At 45.4% G+C, this 10377-nt stretch overlaps 1 long non-coding RNA gene across 1 annotated transcript; it reads right to left on the bottom strand.

Moving 5' to 3' along the window:
- Positions 1-1230: 1230 nt before the first annotated feature.
- LOC118515230 lies at positions 1231-2301 on the bottom strand. Its single transcript, XR_004906994.1, has 2 exons — positions 1962-2301; positions 1231-1894 (listed from the first exon to the last, which is right to left on the bottom strand). It is a non-coding gene; the product is annotated as an uncharacterized LOC118515230 (long non-coding RNA).
- Between the last annotated feature and the right edge of the window lie 8076 nt (positions 2302-10377).

Below are 10377 nucleotides of genomic sequence, written 5' to 3'. Positions count from 1 at the left end.
TGGTTGACGGTTGCATGTTCATATCCAAGATTGCTGAGGCCGTTATAGCCCGCCCAGCAGTCGGACAGGATACGAGTTCCGGGAGCCACGTGTCGCAGAACCACTTCGTTCAACACTCCCTGGGTCCGAGTCACAACGCGCTCTAAGAAAATTTCACCGTTTTCACGGCAAATGCCACCCACCAACCACTCCTTGTCGGAGGATTGTATTTTCGACGGACGACCTTCGTCTCGTCAATCTCGACGGTCATCCCTGCTCCGGCGATTTGCTTCGACGTCGACTCGAACTCGAAGTCGAATAGGAAATCCCGGAGCAGCCGATACCACTCCAGGACCGCGCACCGACTCAACCCGGTCTCCGTCATAGCGCGGCTCACGGGCGACTTGGCGGCCCATTCGAAGAAGAACCGGGTAAACGTGCCCATGCTAGCCTTGGCACCGTAAAAAATTGATCCCGTGCGGATGCTGCTAGTGCCCGCACAAGCCTTTCGGCGACACAGCTACCTCAATCGATCGCCGGTGTTAATTTTTTTTCGGTTTCATCGGGCCGCCACATTTCGGACATGGCCGGTCCCGCTTTAACAATCCTTTGCTTTGCAGCCAGTCGATTCCACACTGTGGATCCGCGAAAAAGTTGCAAAGATCACAACCGTTCTTCACTTCCATTGCACAGCAAAACACGAAAGTCGCTTATATTAAAATTTGCACTCATGTATTGTTGACCGTCAATGTGTATCGATACGCTCTCTCACACCATTGCACTATGAACTTTGGCGCCTTTTTCGATCCGTAAAGCTGTCTGTTGTCGCAAAGGCTAGATGCTTTTAAATTTGGAAAATCTTTTGAAAAGCGTTCAAACATGCATTTTAAATTGCCTTTTAGCACGTACAGCACCATAGTCTTACATTTTCCGGCTTTTTAGACCAAAAACCATTTTTTCGGAATATTTCAACGACTTCTTTTGAAAAAAGCTCCTTCGCATGAAATACGTCACTGAGGAAAGCACCATGGTAAGCTTTTTATGTTTTCTGACAGGACATAAAAAGCTTACCATGGTGCTTTCCTCATTGACGTATATATGCGAAGAAGCATCCAGCCTTTGCGACAACAGACGGCTAATACGTTGTAAGCCAATACGATTGGTTGGAGGGGTAAGTATTTGTTATTTAGTTAAAACTAGTTAGTAAGTCTTTTTTGTCTTTCAAAGATGGGTTTAAATGTAACAAGAAAGTAAGTATTTCATATTTATTTAATTTCATATTGACAAAAAACGTGTTGCGTGTGATGCACAAAACTGAATGTCTATCTTATTGTTCCTGTAACTGTAATTAACTACCTACATATAGAATTGTCTTAATCTATCTTGGGTAACTTATTTTTACGCTCATGGCAAGTACGCTTACTAGAATACTTTCTTTTTAGCACATTATCACTATGATGAAGTTTTAGCTGCATCCATGCTTTAAGCTCTTCGTTCATACAGTTATCACCAACTTCCTGAATGGCTTGCAATATGTTTATAAAATTGCATAAAGCTACCTTTTCTCCGGCTTTACCCTTTCCTGTCCACGACATATTCACTAGCAAGTTAGGGCCTATTATAAAATTTAGCGCATCGCACGCACGTTGCTTATTACTTCCGTGATTAAGTTTCATTTCTAACCACTGAATAAAATGATTTCGCATATCTACATTCCAAAGCTTTGGCTAGAATTCATATCTGCAAGCAAAAAGTAAAAAGAACGATGTGTGTCTCAGTTGATTCGCTTCAGCACATACCGCTATTGAAACTCACTGTATTCTTTCACGGTGCGTTAATAAAACAAATTTACCGACAAGAAAAATGTTGTACGGGCGCACTTCAACAAGCTAGAGCTCCTGTCGTAGCCAAACACCTATAAAACACCCAAATTCAATGAGAATTCTAGTTGTTTTTTTTAATTGTAAGGCTGAAATACGTACCTTTAAAAGGATGATTTCCAAAACCGAAAACAACAAAGGAATGTATAATTAGACCGCAAATGATGCTATGATTGTTATTCGCTTGGTAAAACTGTGAACGCTTCGGTTGCTGGACCAATATGTTTAATATTTTAATAACCTGATTAAAACCTTTAACTGAACGGATTTTTTTCGTGATCGCATCAATTTTGAGTTCGTGTATATTCGTCTATGTTTGAATTCTTCTCATGGCTGTTCTTCCGATGTTTCACATAGTTTTGTTATTATTTCTTTAACTAACGCTGAAAATCGATTAATTTATGCTTTATAATAATAAACATTAATTTTAACACCATTTTTGTGCGCAACAACTGTCCAATCGCCACCGTCATTGCGGCTGATTCAGATTTTACGGAGCACTACCGGGTTTATATTCCCGGTAGTCTGGTTGAAGTGACCGGTGTAATCGAGGACTTCGATTATCCGGAGGAGGATATTTTGAACTTTGGGAATATCAAGCACCAGGTACCCCAAGAGTTAAAGTTCTTGAGGTGAAGAAGCTATTCAAGCTTGACCCCTCAACAAAGGATGAAAAAAAATATGTCCCAACCTCCTCCCTCCGGATCACGTTTGAGGGAACGGTACTTCCTCAGGCCCTCATCCTAGAAGGCCTCCGGATATCCATCGACCGGCCATACGTGCCAAGGGTGGCCACCTGTTCGAAGTGCAGCCGGATTGGGCATGCCGATCCGTTTTGCACTCGCAAGATTTGCTGCGGTAAATGCAGAGGGGCGCATACTACTGAGGAATGCAAAGCGCCGTCCCAAAAATGCTCGCATTGTCGGGAAGAGTGGCATGAGGTAACTCCAGAAGGAGCAGACAAAAACTGTAGCCGAGCGGGCACGCGGCTCGTACAGCGATGCTCTAAAGGGAGCAAACGCAACGAACCCTTTTGCAGTTTTGGGTACAACTGCAAATGGCGAACCTAGTCCGACTGCACCTGAACAGGTGCCACTGAGATCGGTAATGACCACGAGAGTGCCTTATAAAAAGGTACAGCGGAAGGTTCTAAAAACAAAACATAGACCTTTGGCAACACAGCGCCACGCTAAAGCTTCTCCCCCCGGTCCAAAACGTGACGCTGATCCCAAAACTTCTGCCCCCCAAATTGCCAGGAAGCAGCCCAAGAAGAAGCGATCTTCTCGGACCGAAGCTCCGTTGGAAAGCCTGGCTTTTCCGACGGAGCCCATGAGCTTCCCGAGAATTCCCACCCCGTCCCTGTCCGAGATCCTTGAGTCCCTTCTTTTGACCCTCAACCTCCCGCAGCATCTGCACATGATCGCTACTTGGGCCCTTCCTTTCCTGAAGGGGATGATCAAACAGTGGCTGGCTCAATGGCCATGCTTAAGTATGATGGTCCGTTTGGATGATTAATGGCTCCTACGGCTACTACCATACAGTGGAACTGTAGGAGTTTGCTTGGCAAGCTAAACTCCTTTAAAGCATTAGTGGGCGAACACAACTGCGATGTGTTTGCCCTCTGTGAAACTTGGCTATCGGATGAAATTAAATTAACCTTCCCGGGATATAATATAATCCGTGAAGATCGCGTTACTAGGGGTGGGGGGGTACTGATTGGTGTTCGAAAGGGTCACACTTTCACCAGAATACCTACCCCTAGACAAGAAATGATAGAAACTGTCGCAGTTAAGGCAAAACTGGGCGTTCTTCACGTGACAATTGCATCCATCTATATCCCCCCGATAGCCAATAATGAAAAGGAAAAAATTGAAAAGGATCTTGGAAATTTAGTAGTGGTCTTGCCTGGACCGCTTTTGATCCTGGGAGACTTTAACTCTCATGGAATCGACTGGGGGTGCGAAAAGGATGAAATTCGCACTCCTATCATCCGAGATTTCTGCGACAGATTTGGTTTTTCAATTCTTAACTCAGGAGAGGCAACTAGGATGCAGACACCTCAAAGTAGGGCGAGTGCACTGGACCTGTCTCTATGTCCATCAGCAATGGCCCTGGATTTTAGTTGGAAGGTGATCCAGGACCCTATCGGCAGTGACCACTTGCCGATAGAAATTTTCTACATCAAGGGAGGATGTCCAGTAGATGGAATCCCCGTTAAATGTGACTTAACGAGGAACATCGACTGGACGAGATACGGCGAATTAATAGCCGCTTCGCTTTCACTTGACTTGGAAGATTTGTCTCCTGTCAAGGAGTACGAAAAACTTGTTTCATTGATAAACAAGTGCGCCCTTGAGGCCCAAACAAGGCGCTCCCACCAAGCAAGGACATTTAAAAAACCTCCCACTCCTTGGTGGGACAAGGATTGCCAAGCGGCTTTCACCAAGAAGCGTGAGGCATTTAAAGCCTTCCGGGACACGGGCTCGAGGTCCTTATATGAAAAATATAAAGGACTGGAGAGAACGTGCAAAAACCTGTTGAAGGCGAAGAAAAAGGGTTATTGGCGTAGATACGTCAATAATCTAGACCCCGCCACTTCACTGAATTCGCTTTGGAGAATGGCTAGAAGGATGCGAAACAGCAACAACATCAATGAGAGCGAAAGCTTTTCTGGCGAGTGGCTGTATGAATTTGCCCACAAGCTTTGTCCCGATTTCGTTCCTGCGCAAAGCTTTACACAACATGCGCCTGGTAGTCACCCTAGGATGGATTCACCGTTCACAATGGTAGAGCTGTCACTTGCTCTCCTATCAAGCAAAAATTCCTCCCCAGGTCTGGATCAGATTGGTAGCAAATTGCTTCAAAATCTGCCCGACATAGGGAGGAAGCGTCTGTTAAGTATTTTCAACAATATGTTGGAGGTCAACAGCGTTCCGCAAGAGTGGAGAGAAGTGAAAGTTGTCACTATCTTGAAGCCTAGCAAACCGCCATCAAGATACGACTCTTATCGGCCAATATCGTTACTGTCGTGTCTGAGGAAACTCCTTGAAAGGATGATTCTTTTCCGGTTAGAAGAATGGTTGGAATCAAACAACCTTCTCTCAAATACCCAGTTTGGTTTTCGTAAAGCCAGGGGTACTAATGACTGCTTAGCCCTTCTGGTAACAGAAATAGAGCTTGCTCGTGCGCGCAAGCAGAACATGGGATCTATTTTCCTGGATATACAGGGGGCATTTGACTCAGTATCACCATACAAGCTGAGTCAAAAACTAGAAAATGTGGGGCTGGGTCCAAAGTTGAATAACTTTCTGTTCAACCTTTTGTCGGAGAAAGCTATGTATTTCAACAATGGTCATGTTCAGCTAAAGCGGACCAGTTTCCATGGACTAGCCCAAGGGTCCTGCTTGAGCCCCCTGTTATACAACTTTTATGTTAGCGAAATAGATTCTTGTATAGCATTAAACTGCAGCATTAGACAATTGGCTGACGACGGCGTCATATCTTTTGCAAGCAGGGACGCCGCCGAAATACAACTGGCTTTACAAACCACTTGTCGAGTGGTCTGAAAACCTTGGTATCAAGTTTTCTGCAACGAAAACTGAGATGGTAGTCTTTTCTCCTTTTAGCGACACGACAAAAAACAGGGAGAAAAGACTATTTGACCCGAAAATTTATGTCTTTTTGTACGGTGAAAAGATATCAACCACCGACAATTTTCGATACCTTGGTGTTTGGTTCAATTCAAGGCTAAACTGGAGTACACACATCACCCATCTGGTGCAAAAATGCAGTAAAAGAATCAACTTTCTAAGGACAGTCACAGGATTCTGGTGGGGCGCACATCCATCAGACGTCCTGCGACTGTATAAGACAACGGTACTATCCGTGTTGGAATATGGAAGCATATGCTTCCATTGGGCATCCAACACGCATATCCTCAAACTAGAAAGGCTACAGTATCGTTGTCTTAGACTCGCACTAGGGAGCATGAAATCCACACACAACATGTCCCTAGAAGTGATGACCGGAGTGATGCCGCTAAAACTTCGTTTTGAAATGCTGTCGCTTCGCCGTCTAGTCCGTTCTTCAGTATCAAATCCCTTGATCGAAGAAAATTTTAAAGCACTTCTAGAGACAGGTTCTAAGAGCAAGATCTTGAAAATCTACGAAGATTTTGTTGCCCAACAAGTGCATCCTAGCGCTCCACAGGCATTAAACCATGCTGCCCTTCCTGAGACCTACAGTTCCCTTTTAACAACAGATTCCTCGTTGCACGAGGAAATTAAGACCATACCGAATGATCTTCGCCCGATGGTAGTTCCGGGCATTTTCAGGGATAAGTATGGCCATTTAGACCAAATATGCCAGTATTACACTGATGGATCATCCTCTAAGGAGGGCACCGGCTTCGGCGTTTTTAGTGTATCCGCCGAAGCATTTTTCAAATTGCGGGAGCCGTGTAGTGTCTACACCGCAGAACTAGCCGCAATCTTGTACGCACTATTGATTATAGCAGCGAGACCTTCGGATCAGTACTTCGTCTTCACAGATAGCCTAAGCGCTATCGAAGCACTACGATCCCCGAAGGCTGTTAAGAGTCAGGATTTCCTGGTCATTAAAATCATAGAATTGCTTGGCTCCATGTTCGACAAGGCGTTCAGGATTTCGCCTAATTTGGGTACCTTCTCATTGTGGAATTCCCGGCAACGAGAAGGTAGACTCACTGGCCAAAACAGGCGTCCAACAAGGCGCATTTTACGACCGTCCAATCTCGGCCCGAGAGTTTCTTCGTCTACCACAGCAACTTTTCCTGTCTCGCTGGCAGAGCATGTGGGAGGCGGATGATCTCGGGCGATTCCTTTTCTCGATCTCTCCGCAAGTGTCCCTGCGGCCTTGGTTCGGTGGGCTCTCTGTAGACCGGGCGTTCATACGCATGATGTCTCGACTTATGTCGAATCATTTCGCGTTGAACGCTCATCTGCAGCGTATAACTCTGGCTCAGACGAAGATGTGTGGCTGCGGTGACGGATTTCACGATGTGGATCACCTTCTGTGGTCCTGCGTGGAGTTTGAAACTGCAAGACCCTCCTTGTTAAGCGTAGTCGAGAGCATCGGCAGACGACCGGGTCTAGAAATAAGGGAAGTGTTGGCGACTAGAGACCTCGCTTACATGAGGCTCATCTACCGATTCGCCAGAGACAACGGTCTCATCCTTTGATTCCGCATCCCTATTATCCTCCAATCCACATCCGTCACTCCTTTTGTTATGTGTTGTGTTGTCTTTGTTGTAAATGTTTGACGTTGTGCAACGTGCGATCCGTTGACGGAGCAATTGCATTCGAGGGCAATTTTCTTACTGCCGTTAAAAGGAGGCAGGCTTGTGTTTTTTTTGTCTGTAGTAGTGTGCTCCAAGTCAGTCCAGCTTTGGTACAGCGGGGTCGCCTGGGTTGGCGTTGGGCGCGGGAGTGGTCGGCGGGTACAGACTCGTAAACAGTGGAGTCACTCCAGCTGTTGCGAGATGGAATCCGCCGATCGCTTTTGAGTTCGATGTTGACTTGGTCGATCACGGGTTGTGACATTGCTGGGCTGCTTGGAGAACATTGCACGCAGAAAAATTCATGTTTATACTGTCCAAATAACTGTGCTTGTTTGTTTCAGTCCAGACCCCAGTCACACACTGCAATAGTCAACCGGAGCGAACCAACCCCCATCGAAACCATAGCCACAGCAATAGAACCGGACCAAAAAACCTACAACACACACATACCCACCCAATAGAAATGGACAACAACCACCCATCTTCCGTCACAACCGAGCATGCCCGGGATATGGCAAATAACTAGGAGGAAATGCCTAGTTAATTTTGTTAATTGTTTTTTTTCGTGAATATAATTCACAGTCACCACATGCAGTGGTGACAATACGGCATCAGTCCGTAATAATTAATAAATAAATAAATAAAATAAAAAACTGTCCAATTACATAAAAACGAATTTGAAACGATGTTTTTCAAATCTCGACTCCTCAACCTGGGTCATATAAACCTACATTTTCAATCCGCGCCGAATTCTGACATTCACTAAAGTGTGCACGCAAATCGCTATCCATTTTGGGCCATTCGCTAATTGTACATGCGAATCACTATCGATGGCCGCAGATATCTTAAACGTTTGCGCGAACTGCTAAGGTATGCTCGCCGTATGCTATCTATCGGTGAACCCTGTATCATAGTAAAGCGTTTAAGTTTGTACGGTCAAATCTCTGACCGTTTTTTTACTCAGAAAAAATAAAGCCGCATCGTACTCAATCTCTCTGCTGCTATCTTAGCATGTCGGAGTAAGTAAGAAGGATATAGAGAAAGGGAAGATGTTGGTTTGAAAACTGTCAAAATTTTGTGTTTGGGTGATTTTTTGAGAACTGTCAAATTTTGGGTATGATTTTATCTCGCTCTATCTGGGGTAACTGTACCAGTTTTGGGCACGTTAGTGCAGCTGATCAGAAAAAAATACAAACACAATTATTAAACTCAATAATTTTGATTGAAGATAGTATCATTTTGGTTGTAAAACTATCAAAGTATGTTTCAGCATACATGATTTATTGATTTAAATCAGTTTTTAATAAATATTAGCAAAAATGCAAACATTGGTTTTGCTCCTATTTTGGGCAGAATGCTCCTATTTTGGGCAGGTTGTGTTCCTATTTTGGGCATCGCGAATACACGATTTGAAACACTCGAAAAGGTGTAATTAGCTAAAGAAAAATATTTTAAACAATTTTCTACTCTTATTTTATTTATTTATTTATTTATTTATTATTACGGACTACTGCCGTATTGTCACCACCGCGTGTGGTGACTGTGAATTAAATTCACGAAAACAAACAATGAAAGAAAATTGACTAGGCATTTCCTCCTAGTCATTTGCCATATCCCGGGCATGCTCGGTTGTGTAGTGAAGATGAGTGGTTGTTGTACATTTCTATTGTTTGTGCGTGTGTGTGTGTGTTGTAGATTTTTTGATCCGGTTCTATTGCTGTGGCTATGGCTCCGAAGGGGGTTGGTTTGGTCCGGTTGTCTAATATGGGTCTGGACTGAAACAAACAAGCACAGTTATTTGCACAGTACAAACATGAATTTTTCTGCGTGCAATGTTCTCCAAGCAGCCCAGCAATGACACAGCCCGTGATCAACCAAGTCAACATCGAACTCAAAAAAGATCGGCGGATTCCATCTCGCAACAGCTGGAGTGACTCCACTGTTTACGAGGCTGTACCCGCCGACCACTCCCGAGCCCAACGCCAACCCAGGCGACCCCGCTGTTCCAAAGCTGGACTGACTTGGAGCGCACTACTACAGACAAAAAAAAACACACAAGCCTGCCTCCTTTTACGGCAGTAAGAAAATTGCCCTCGAATGCAATTGCTCCGTCAACGGATCACACATTGCACAACATAAAACATTTACCACAAAGACAACACAACATATAACAAAAGGAGTGGCGGATGTGGATTGGAAGGATAATAGGGATGCGGAATCAAAGGATGAGACCGTTGTCTCTGGCGAATCGGTAGATGAGCCTCATGTAGGCGAGGTCCCCAGTCGCCAACACTTCCCTTATTTCTATACCCGGTCGTCTGCCGATGCTCTCGACTGCGCTTAACAAGGAGGAACTTGCAGTTTCAAACTCCACGCAGGACCACAGAAGGTGATCCACATCGTGAAATCCGTCACCGCAGCCACACACTTTCGTCTGAGCCAGAGTTATACGCTGCAGATGGGCGTTCAACGCGAAATGATTCGACATAAGTCGAGACATCATGCGTATGAATGCCCGGTCTGCAGAGAGCCCACCGAACCAAGGCCGCAGGGACACTTGCGGAGAGATCGAGAAAAGGAATCGCCCGAGATCATCCGTTTCCCACATGCTCTGCCAGAGAGGCAGGAATAGTTGCTGTGGTAGGCGCAGAAACTCTCGGGCCGAGATCTTGCTTGCTTGCTTATCAGGCGCTACAACCGCTTTGCGGTCTTGGCCTGCTGCAACAATCCTCGATACCTCGATACGGTTGAGTGCCGTCGTCTGCCAATCCGTTATCCCGGTTGTTATGGCGGACGCATCAACGCCATCACTCCATCTCAATTTGGGCCTACCACGCCTCTTCTGTCCGTGTGGATGGCCTAAAAGGACTTTACGGACTGGGTCGTCCGCTGTCATTCTCATGACGTGACCTGCCCACCGGAGCCTGGCGAGTCTAATGCGCTGTACGATAGTGAGATCATCGTACAGCTCGTAGAGCTCGTCGTTGTAGCGGCTCCTCCATTGTCCTTCCACACATACGGGGCCAAAAATCCTTCTGTGCCTCTTCCTCTCGAACGCGGCTAAGAGGGCTTCGTCAGTTTTGGACAGAGTCCATGTCTCAGAGGCGTATGTGAGTACTGGGACTATAAATGTTCCGTACAATCCCAGCTTCGTCCGTCGCGACAGGTATTTAGAGTGGAGAAGTTTCCTCAGGTTGTAGT

Source organism: Anopheles stephensi, chromosome X, assembly GCF_013141755.1.
Source record: "Anopheles stephensi strain Indian chromosome X, UCI_ANSTEP_V1.0, whole genome shotgun sequence".
Classification (NCBI taxonomy): Eukaryota; Metazoa; Arthropoda; class Insecta; order Diptera; family Culicidae; genus Anopheles; species Anopheles stephensi.
This window is presented reverse-complemented; position numbering and strand designations above follow the sequence as displayed.